Here is a 13,044-nt window from a genome sequence, read left to right on the forward strand (position 1 = left end):
GACTTATGAAGAATCATGTGACACTGAAGACTGGAGTAATGATGCTGAAAATTCAGCCTTGACACCACTGAAATAAATTACATTTTAAAAAACACTTGAAATTGTAATCAAAATTTTGCAATATTGCTGTTTCTATTGTATTTTTTCCTCAAGTAAATGCAGTCTTACACATAGGCAGAGCTGGCCATGGGGACTTTCAGTAAAAATGCCACCAAATTGGATATAAATGCCCCTGCACAATTGAATTAAGTATTTTACACCCTTTACAGTGTTGCGCATTATAACCAATCACACACGTTTCTGTTGAGCTTAGGAATGCAATGGCCAATCAGAGACGTTCAGATGAGTCATCGCTGAGACGCCGGTTTTGTTGAGTGCACTCGCTCGCTGCCTGACTGAATTCCGCGCTCTCGTGAATTCTCTCAAAGTGCAAATGAACGTACAATGTAAGTAAGAGGTTCATTTCACGTTATATACAGCTGCAGTGATTATAACGATAGTTTCGGGAGGTTTTGAGAGTGTTTAGACTCGCAGTGGTTAAACTCGCGATAGTTAATGATAATGTTTTTCGATCGCTTTCTGTATATTGGTTCAAAGTCACGAGTTGGAAACTTCCTGACAAATGTCTTTTTCTACATGTTTTGTATGTATGCAAATTGTATAATATCCAAGTTACACATTTCTAGTAACTGCAGTTAAGTCTCATTTTGTATTTTCAGAACGTTTTGGAATATTTGTCCTATCCCACTATCTAACGTCAATTTCGCTTAATAACATCTAATCTAATATATAATTTAACCAAAAGGGTCATATTGACCTATTAATATATATATATATTTGCTATTTTATGAATCGTTTTAGAGCCTAAATCAATGACAATTACAATTTTAACAATAATTCAACACAAAGTGTGATTTATGAGATTTGTTGTATTTTGAATCCAATCCTTTTCATACATTGAACCAAACACTATCATAAGATCCTAGTTGTATGGCAAGCCGATTTAGCCTAAAATATATTAAGTGTTACTCGTCGTAATTCCATTTTTATTAGTAACAATTCGATTAGAGAGCTCTCGAATTAAATTCTCACTAGTAACAATATTAATTAAAGAGCTCCCTAATTCAATTCTTACCAGTAACAATTGCAATTACAGAGCTCTACAAATTAATTTTTACTAGTCATATGTCTCCATTAACTTCCATTCATTTTTAATTACAGAGCTCTACAACAGAATTTTTACTAGTAGGAATTTCGATTAGAGAGCTCTACAATTGAATTCTTACTAGTAACAATTACAATTAGAGAGCTCTCTAGAGCCTCGTTCAGACTGTCAGCCCAAATCCGATTTTGTCTAGATCTGGATGGAATCAGATTTGAATAACTGACTGTCCACACAGTCATATCGCAACTGTTCAAATCCGATTTGTGTGTCCATAAGCGTTCTTTCGTTTTACGGAATGTGCGTTGGTTTCTATGGCAATGCCGTTGCGTTATTATGCCAACGCTAAAAACAATAACAGCATTACAGTTTGCAATATAGATGCTGTCTTGCGATATGACAACGTTGCCGTCGCGCTGGATTATATTTCGTCTTCTAAAGCAGCGGCAGAAACGCAGGAAGCTGGAATGTGCGACTTTATTCTGTGCTGCCGTCTCTGCTGGTATCGAAACTCAAAGAGGTGCGTATACTAGCTGTATATTGTCTTTTCCCGCTTGATTTGCAGTTCGCAACAACACAAGCTTGTTTCTGCAAAGACTTTTGTTATGTTTTCCACAAAAACGTCTGACGTGTTTACGTTTTATGTGGCATGAAAACGTGAAAAAGCAGAAATCCGATTTGAATAGGATTCCAAACCACATACGAATGAAGCTCGAAACGGATTTGACCAAATCAGATTTCATGTAGTTCGTTGCTGTTCAGACTACCTAAATATGATCGGATTTCAATCGGATTTGCATACAAATCGGATTTGGGCTGACAGTCTGAACGAGGCTTAAATCAGTATTTACTAGTAATAATTCTGATTGGAGAGCTCTATAATTCAGTTTTTACTAGTAACAATTCTGATTGGAGAGCTCTATAATTCAATTTTTACTGGTAAAAAAACACATTAAAGATATGTTTAATTGCAGAGCTCCGTAATTGAATTAAAGAGCTCTCTAATTCAGTTCTTACTAGTAACAATTAAATTAGAGAGCTCTTTAATTGGAATTGTGACTAGTGAAAATTGATTTAGAAAGCTCTCTAATTGTAATTGTTACTAGTATGAATTCAATTGTGGAGCTTTCTAATTGTAATTTTTACTAGAAAATAATTTGTAGTGCTCTGTAATTGAAATTGTTACTAGTAATAATTGAAATAGAGAGTTCTCTAATTGTAATTGTAACTAGTAAAAATTGATTTAGAGAGCTCTCTAATTGGCATTGTTACTAGTAAAAATGGAATTACGTTGACTAACGCATAGTATATTTTAGGCTAAAACGGCTTGCCATACTAGTTGATAATTCAGTATACTTTATTTTTTACAAAACATGCCATGTTTTGGTCGTGACAGTTGTAATTGAAAATTATCCACTTCATTTTACTGTTTTTAAGAGTTCCAGGTCCTTTTTTGTACCTATTTGCAACAGCACTTTCTGTAACTCAACACTTGATTGAAATTCCTCTATAGAGCTTTCACTCTGCCTGTACGTCACATTCATACTATTTTAAGCCTATTGTCTGCTGATTTCCAGAAATCCATTAATCGGTTCCATAGAGTTATTAACCTAAACACAGGCTGATGGTGTCAGCAGGGTCTCTGCTGAGAGATATTGATGTCACGGCTCAAATAATTGTCGTCTCCCATGATAAAAGATCATGACTGTATGATAGAGAGGATTAACTGTTTTTATCTGGGATTAAAGACGGCCCCCGTCCAGGTTTCCTAATGGGTGTGGGTTTATATTCAAAGCTTAAGACCTTCTAAAAGCTCTCAATCCAGCACTTCAGTCTAGAGAGAAGCTCGCTCACAAGTTTGCACACAAGTACCAGACTGCAGCATGACTGAAACTTTAATACTTGTTTTGAAAAATTATGCACTGATATTTGTATTTTGATATATCCAGATGAAGATTGTAGAACTGGAGATGACGTCTGTGGTGGACAAAATGGAGGTATTCACATTTTACATTTTGTTTATTTACTACTTCTGTTAAAATTGAATCAAATGTTTTTGTCTTGACAGCAGCTGTCAGTCGAACAGGATCAGTTGTTTTCTCAGGTTAGTAACGCTCAGCGTGCAAGAATGGATGAACAGCGCTGTACCTTCAATCCAACAACACCTCAACAAGCTCATGCCTACAGCCCAGGTCTGTGATTAAGATATTAATCAGTTGTTAAAAATGTATGTTCTTTCACCCCAAAAAACATGGTTACTACATTTTTAGCACACACACAAAAAAAAACGTTGTTAAGGGGAATCTTTTTGATTATCCTCTTTATTAGTTTTATTTATTTGTTAAGGCAAGACATGAAAAGCAAAGATGAATATGGTTAAAAAAAGCTAATGTATCACCATACTTACACATCTGATCAATCGTAGTACATTAAGATAATTGTTTTGTATTTCGTGTTTTCTGAAATGTTATATTTAAATATGCAAATTAGGCATTTTCTGAGTAAATGAGCACTTATTAACCTACATTGGATAAGCATTGGATGAACACTTGATAAAGGCAGGTTCACAAGTTCTTGTTTTATTTTGTTCATATATTAGAGTCAAAGATTTTTACAGAGGGGATTTTGGATTTATCACTTAATAAATCAGAAAAAAGACTGTCAATAGCCCAAACAATTATGCTTTTAGGAATAACATTTTATATAAATCAGATAAATGACTGATATGTGACCCTGGACCACAAAACCTGTCTTAGGTAGCATTAGTATATTTGTAGCAATAGCCAAAAATATTATTGTATAGGTCAAAATTTATCAATTTTTATTTTATGCCAAAAGTCATTAGGATATTAAGTGAAGATCATGTTCCATGAAGATATTTTGTAAATTTCCTACTGTAAATATATCAAAACTTAATTTTTGATTAGTAATATGCATTGCTAAGAACTTCATTTGGACAACTTTAAAGGTGATTTTCTTAATATTTAGATTTTTTTGCGCCCTCAGATCTCAGAATTTTAAATAGCTTTATCTCGGCCAAATATTGTCCTATCTTAACAAACCGTACATCAATGCAAAGCTTATTTATTTATTCAGATGGTGTATAAATCTCAATTTCCAAAAACTCAAATCCCTCTATAAATACTTTCAGAACAAGTTTGGTGGATTTAAGTGCTGCTGAAGTAGAGTTTTCTGGCTCAGTGCAGGAGAAAAAAATAATTTTGAGAAAACTGCCTTTAAATACATGTGTTGTAATTGAAATTTACAGATGCAAATGAGTAAAGTTTAACACTTAAATGTTGATGTTGGATGTTTTCTTTTCACTAGTCTGAAAGTAGACAAAATAGTCCAAAATCCCAAAATTTACATGTGCATGAATAAACAACAGTAGTATTTTGCCTTAAAAGTAACATGTACTCTGCATGTCGTGCACCAGATCCAGATGAGTTTTTCCAGAACCTGGTCAAGAGTCAAAGTCAAAGATTAGATGACCAACGGGTGGCGCTTAACTCATTGCCAGGGATGGAGGCGTTCACGATCAAAGATCCGAAAGATGGAAACGTATTAAAGGCAAACTTTGATCATATTTGCAGCATGGTCAGCAGAGCTCATGTAAGTTTTCCAATCAACTTTGGAGGACATCTAGAGATGTGTTTAGAATATATAACACTATACTGTGAATTTTCTTTTCAATATTCTATATAAAGATTATTAGTTTAAAAGAGACCTATTATGCAACTTTTTACAAGATTCCCCAGAATATGTCTGTGAAGTTTCAGCTCAAGATCATTTATTATATAATTTTGAAAATGCCTATTTTGAGTGGAAAGCAGAAACACACTGTTGTCTTAAGTTCTAAGTTCTTTCATGTCTTATTGCGCTTAAACTGTGAAATACACACAAGTTTACGTTAAAAACACACGTAAAGGCAACAAAAAAGTCTGTTATGTGTAAATAAATCAATAAATACACTGCTCCCTTGTCTCCTCTGAGGCTGGGACTCTAAATAATAGCATCTGAGCAGACAACGACAGAACGCTTAGCATGATTTCCTCAACATTTTTCAGTGGCGTTAGAACTGGTACACTGTTGTCACTTGTGAAAACAAAATGGCAGCATTGTGGGTGGAAATGTGCAGATTAAGGTGCGGTAATATTATAATATTATCGTCGCAGGGGGAGCGAAATCTGAGTGGCTTATTTTTTCACATGCTTGCAGAAAAAGGCTTACTGAAGAAATCACTGGGTTCTTCTTTTTTACGTTTTCTGGGTTGGTAGATGCACTGGGGACCCAACTATAACAATTAAACATGGAAAAAGTCAGATTTTCATGATAAGTCATCTTTAAGATTTCTATTTCAAAATATGACATTTAATTGTGTTACTTGCTATTTCTTTGTAATTATTTGTGAAATTGACTAACAATTTGTATATATGTATGTATACATACATACAAACACAGTGTATATAAAAAGGTTTGAGAATAAAGTATTGTATGAACTTTTTTCTACCTGTCATGTAGAGTTTCAAGAAACGCAACTCTCAAAAAATGAGCCTGAGCCCCGGAGCCCAGGGCTCTATGAGAAGTTCAAGCTTCAGTCCTCTGACTACTGCTGATTCAGACACTTACAACACACTCACAACCAGATCAGCCTCATTCAACCCCATATCAGACAAGGAAAGAATGGACTATGAAAGTTTTCAAGTGAGTATGAATGTTGTATTTACAGCAACCTTGGATACTTTTTCTCAAAATTTCATACTAACAAGTATAAAAGCCTGTTATTCTTGTTCTTAATCCATCAGCATGAGCAGGACCAGCTGTTTTGTCTAGTTAGTCAAGCACAAAGTGGACGTATAGATGAACAACGCTGCTCGATTAACCCTTTAGCACCTAGACATATGGATAACAGCCAGTCAGGTAAGTCTGTAAGCTGGTATAACTTATCAAATAGCTACAAAGCGCAAACCAATCAGTGCAAATTGTTTTTCTACACCTTCAAAACAGATCAAGATGTTGAGAATTTTTTTAAACTCATTGCTAACACCCAAAATCGCCAGTTAGATGACCAGCGGGCAACGCTAAACCTGTTGCCAGAGGTCAAATCGCCTCATGGTGTGACTGCTCAGGACTCAGACCAGCTCTTCAGTATGGTCTCCAGAATACAGGTGAGAAGTTTGCATTATATTGATCAAAAGTGGCAATAAAGACAATTCTAATGTTACAGAAAGTTTCTATTTCAAATAAATGCTGTTATTTTGAACTGTTCATCAAAGAATCCTAAAAACAGGGTTTCCGCGAGGCATTAAAAAGCATTAAAAGTCATTAAATTGATTTTGCGAAAATTAAGGCCTTAAATGGCATTAAAAAGCATTAAATTGTTTTATACAGGCATTAAAACTTTAGATAGTGTTGAAGAGACAAATATTACCAATTTATCTTGAATGTAGCCTGTATAGTTAATAACTTTGATTCACTGTCGCGAAGTATGATAAACACGGAAGCAGTTTGGTAATTGCTTCTGGCCGGTCCAAAATTGTGTGACTTTTTAAGAGCGGCCAGTTTTAAGAGTTAAGAGTTCAAAGTTTCTGAAATTTTTCTGTTCAGAATTGATATTTGAAATTTTGAACTCTGCAAATAAACGCTGACATTTTAAGCTGTCTCCTGATCCATTTCTAATTATGTTCAGCAGAGTAATGTATGTTCATTGTTGCCTCATTGTAAGACCGCATGAAAAAAATGCATTATAATATTCACACATTCATACACAGCCGTGTTAAGTTATTGGTTGCGTATGGCATTAAAAATGTTAGAAATGGCATTAAAAAGGGCATTAAAAGGCATTAAATAAGATTTGAAAATCCTGCAGAAACCCTGTAAAAAGTGTAACCTGATTACAACATTGCAGTATGTTTTCATAATACATTAAACTTTTTATTTTAAAAAATCAAGGAAAATGTGATCAATGATAGAATGTGAGACTATGCACAGCTTTAAAAACCAGGACAAGAGCCCAAATATAGGCCAACAAAAAGGGCTTATTTTAAGATCTTAATCAACATTTACTAGCGCTCTCCTGTTTCCACAATTGGTCCGTGCCCTGAAATAGAAACCTGGATAGACTATCATTAATTTAAAAGCACTCTGTGATAATGATGCACTCTTATATTATTTTCTCTTCGGCAGGGTTCTCGGATTGACGATCAGCGCCGTTCTGCTCCCAAAATCCAGTTGGGGTCTCCCGCCCCCCCAAAGAAGTCTCATTCTCAGCCTGTACCCCCGACTAACCTTCCATATGAATCAGGCTCACCTACTAAATCATCCCGGAGATCTGGCTCATTCAGTCCTGCCTCTGAGGTGAGCCAAACACATTGCACAAATCAATCCAAAAACAGCATCCAGCAGGCATTTCTGAATAAAATGTTAAAATCACTGCATAACATTTTAATAGGTTATAAACATTATTTATAACCAGTTTAGCATAACAGTACCACTGAAAGTTACAAAGATGCAACAGAAGTGGTATATATTTTTAAATGTAATACATTTTACAGTGCCAGTCAGTAGAATAATTAGGTTTTTTTTTTTCAAATGTTTTGAAAGAAGTCTGTTGTCTTCTAATGCTCACACTTTTAATCAAGCAAAAATAGAATAATATTGTGAAATATTATTGGAATTTAAAATAACTTTTTTCTATTTGAATATATTTTAAAATGTAATTAATTCTTGTCATCATGAGCTTCAGCTTTACCATCACAGGAACAAATAAAAAAAAAACTTAATTATTCCAAATTTTAACTTGTAGTGTTTATATAAATTGTATATATTTTGTTAGTAGTATAAAAACATGAATTTGCCTCTAATGACCAGTAGCTTTCAGATTAATTCACACAATATTTAGCATGAACAATGCGAAAGTGTTGCAAACCTGTAACTACAAACTGTGATTACAACATAATCATATATGCATATTTATTATTATTAATATTATTTTTTAAATTATTATTATCATCAATATTTTAAACAGTTGATTAAATATTTTCAGGATTCTTTTTATTCAGTAAAAAGATCTGAAATAAAAAGTTTTGTAACATACTATACCATTCAAAACCCTGGAGTCAGTACATATATATATATATATATATATATAAATATAATTTTACAAAAGATTTCTATTTAAGATAAATGCTGTTCTTCTGAACTTTCTATTCATCACAGAAACCTGGACAAATTCTACTCAGCCGTTTTCAATAAAATAAAAATATATTCAATATAATAATAAAAATAAATGTAAAGGATCATGTGACACTGAAGACTACAGTAATGAAGCTGTGAAGTGAGCAGAAGAGACAAAAAATAATAAAAAAACAAACTTTTGACAGGTATATATATATATATATATATATATATATATATGTGTGTGTGTGTGTGTGTGTGTGTGTGTGTGTGTGTGTGTGTGCTTTATTCTTTAAATGTAAAGAAGAATTCACAATTTTAATGAAAAAAGAAGTACTGGATTCAAAACAAGTTAAGTTTGTGTCATGCTGTTTTTATATAGAGGCCAAATGCTGTCTTAGTAAAGTTAGAATCCAAATCCAAAATTCATATTGATTTATAGTGATTTCTTTCTCCGAATCAGGTACCAAATTGTATTGATCAGGACCAGTTTTTTTCCCTGGTGCATCATGCACAGCAACGGCGAATGGATGACCAGCGGTGCTCATTTGAACCCTTTAAAAAGACTTCCTCCTCTCCAAAGACCCTAAGCGCCAGTCCCACAGGTAACCTAAGTCTGCTCGCACAATAACGATTATTCATGATGTGCTCATCTTAAAAACACCTTATCTCTGTTCCATACAGTGGAAGATCCTGAGCAGTTTTTCAAACTGGTGGCCAACTTTCAGAGCGGACGACTGGATGACCAGCGCGTGACACTCAATGCATTCCCAGGCATCCAGAACTCCAGCACTGGAACTAGAAGAGTGAACAATAAAACATCAGCCCCTCAAATCGTCCTGACCCCCGCGTCGCCCGCCCCGCCAAAAAACGTTTGTTCCAGACCGTCCTCTCCCACTCTGAGCGTCAGTGATTCAGACACACCTGTCAGGCCTCCCCCCGGATCGGCCTCATTTTCCCCAGAGAGATTATTGCATGATGACTTGTCTGCGCAGGTGAGGGATTTTGTTTAGCATCTATTTTTGCTTTTCATCCTTAAAAATTCAACTGAAGTGGTTGATATTAATTGTAAGCACTCTTTTGTTTTACAGATATCATTTCAGATTTCCATGTGCTTCCCTCCACATCAGGTAGGTACTGTAGACGACCACAAAACTTTACAGATAAAAGAGCTACAATAAAAGTGCGAAACAACCTTTTGTCCAAAAATTACATAAACTACATAAATTTGGCATGAAATTAAAATTCACCAAATCTATTTTCTAAATAAATGTTATTAGTTTTATTGTGAAAGACTCAGCGATGTATATTGACATGTCATTGCCCAGTTTTATCATGACTTTAATACTTACTAATAGCAATATGTAAAGTAATAATTTGTCCAAAAATTTAAGTTCTGTCATTATTTAGTAACCCACACCCACAAAAAGCACTATAAAAGTACTATGAAATGTTAGTGAAGTCATACATTGGCTATGTTTGAGGAATAGATTACCAGTCAAAAGTTTTTGAACAGTAAGATTTTTTGTTTTTTAAAGAATTATTAATTATTTTTATAATTATTTTTTACTATTTAAAATAACTGTTTTCTATTTGAATATAATTTAAAATGTAATTTATTCCTGTGATTTCAAAGCTGAATTTTTTGCATCATTACTTTAGTCGCACAATCTTTCAGAAATCATTTTAATATTCTGATTTGCTGCTCAAAAACATTTATTAATATTACGTTGAAGTATGATTTTTTTCAAGTTTTCTTAATGATTGCAAAGTTCAGAAGAACTGAAATCTTTTGTACCATTATAAATGTCTTTATCATCACTTTTGATCAATTTAAAGCACCCTTGCTTTTGAACGGTACAGTGTATAATGTTACAAAAGTGTTTTTATTCCAGATAAAGCTGATATTTGGATCTTTTTACTCATCAAAAAATCATGAAATAATGTACTCAATTTTTCAAATATTGATAATAATAGTAATAAAAAATGTTACCAGAATCAGCATAGACTGATTTCTGAAGGATCATGTGACACTGAAGATTAGAGTAATGATGCTGAAAATGTAGCTTTGATTAAAATATATTCAAATAGAAAGCAGTTATTTTAAATAGTAAAAATATTTCAAAATATTACTGTTTTGCTGTACTTTGGATCAAATAAATGCACACTTCTCAACAGTATTTGCCAAAAGTTATATTAATTTCTTTAAGTAAAACTTAGTATACTTAGGTAAAACTTAGGTAAATGTCAAACACAAGCAAACAAAAATTCTAATGTGTAATGTCTATTTTTGGGTCTCCTTCAGACACATGGTGCAAATAACCAGCCGTGTCCACTCCCTGAAGTCTTCCTCACAATTGGACAGCCGGGGGAGGCTATAGTAATTCCTCTCAGCCCTAGACCTGGCAAACCGCTGTCTCTCAATGTGAACCCTCCCAGACAGCACTGCTCCAGGTCTACGTCTCCTCACAGGTCTCCTACCAGTCAGGGACGCTCGAGGCCCTCTTCTCCACACCCTGGAAACATGGCTAGTCCACTGGTCCCATATGAGGACTACATCTCTCTAAACCAAAGAGTCCACAGTACTCAGCGGCAACAGAATAATGTACGGGACAAAGCAGAGCTGAACAAGGAGGCTAAGAAGGGAAAAGGAAAGAATAATGGAAAGAAAGAGAAAAAAGAGGGAAGCAAAGAAAAGAGAAAATAGGACGATATGTATTGCTCATATATTACAGTTTCACATCACTTGGATGAATGTCAGTATTACAAAGCTAAACTTTTGAAGTCAGTTAGTTTTTAGATAAAATATCTTTGTATTTGATGATTTAATAAAAAAAATAGTTTAAATTAGCATGTCAAAATATGCTATTGTAACACTGAGTGGCTCTGACTGACTGAAATTTATTTTATTTGTGTGTCTGTTTTCAGTGAGGGTGTAAATGTATGTTGTTGTTTTTTATCTGCTGTGATGGATGATCAAATAGGCCTGTCTAGGGCTGGGCGATATGGCTGAAAACTATATCACGATATCAGTGTTTCATATCGGTCGATATCGATAATTATTGATATTTTTATGACCCATTTAAAATAAGGACCAGGAGAAAAATATATTACATTCAAACATTTTTATTTTAAACTTAACCTTCCTCTGATCATAATCCCCTCATTTATTAAGACAGAAATGTCAACAACCATGGAAAACTCAAATAATTAAAATGTAAACATAAGTCTAAAGTCACAATATACACTTAATTATCTCTTAATCCTCAATTCAAACCCCATTCATTGTCGATGAAGTGAATGGTCAAGCTAATGTATGGCCCAGAAGTACAGCTTGACCACAGGTCAGAGGTTGTTGCAAAGTACTTGGCTGATAATATTTATTGCTGCACAGATTGCTGGTTGCCAGTAGCCAATGTTACTTCTTTCTCGGTACTTTAGCCTACTTTGTGTAATAACGAAAACATTTATTTCAGTGAAAAAATAAGTCCAAAACTTTCAACATTTTGAACAATAGGGCCCTACAATCTTTTGCTTTTTTCAGAAATTCTTGTTTTAATTTTTCTGATAATCAAATGAAAGCAAAATCACAGATTTATTTTTAAAAATAAAAATAAACGGAGCTTTACTGTTAAAATTGATACATAGAAGAAAAATTATATTCAGTTAAAAAAAGTTTTAATAATAATAGTATTTTTTCAACAATTAAGTGGTGACTCTTTTTTATTTTATTTTTTATTTTTTATCATATATATTGTTTTATGTAAATTATTTAAATGTGAACATATAAACACCTACATTATACTGTACAGTAATACAAGACTAATATTGTTCTGTTACATGTTAAACCGTACTTTTATTTTGACAGGTTGCCGTGAAGTTTCAGTGTGTAATACAGAAGGAATGATGCTAGTTTCACTAATGAAACGGTAAAAATGACAAAAAGTGACAATCACAGCAGCTTTGGAGATGTATTTATTGGAGTTTGTCTGTTCATGTGAGATGCAAAGGCCAAAAATTAGCGGGAGCGTCACGTGTGCAGTATGCGTGTAGTAAAAATAAAACGCGTCTCCTCCATTCATACATAAAGAGGCAAACGGAACATGCAGGATTCATATTGAAATGGTCTTTTTGCATTTCAGTTTTCACAGACACTAGTCCATATCGCGATCTGAATTAATTAACAGGCCAACTTTTGATTTATTGATCCAAAAATCGACGAATTCTGCGGCATTCCGCCCTATAGTAAAGTCCGTTTTTATGAATGGAGTCCGCGATCCCGTCTGTGAGGAGACATTGTAAACGCGCGATCATGTAGAGACAGAAATCAAATGCCGTCGTGTAAATAAGATAAATAACATAAGGCTATTTAGTTTGTTTAATACAACAACAAGGGCCCGTTCTGTAGGAAAGATAACCTTAACTTCTATTGTCATCTGGCGCTATATAGAAAATAAAATTAACTGAACGTTAAAGGGGGGCTGGGCGGGCCGACGAAGAATACAAAATATCGAACGTTTTATCGAACACATTTTTTATTGATATCGATCTCTTGTCTATCGCGATATATATCGTTATCGTTTTATCGCCCAGCCCTAGGCCTGTCATGTTTTTATTGTGTTTGATGATCTCTTGTGAATTAAATAAATATTTGTGTGAAGCGTTTCTGTCTGTTTTTAAGGGTTTGAGCGCATAGCACTAAAAGC

The sequence above is a fragment of the Garra rufa genome, chromosome 1 (genome assembly GCF_049309525.1).
Source record: "Garra rufa chromosome 1, GarRuf1.0, whole genome shotgun sequence".
Taxonomy (NCBI): Eukaryota; Metazoa; Chordata; class Actinopteri; order Cypriniformes; family Cyprinidae; genus Garra; species Garra rufa.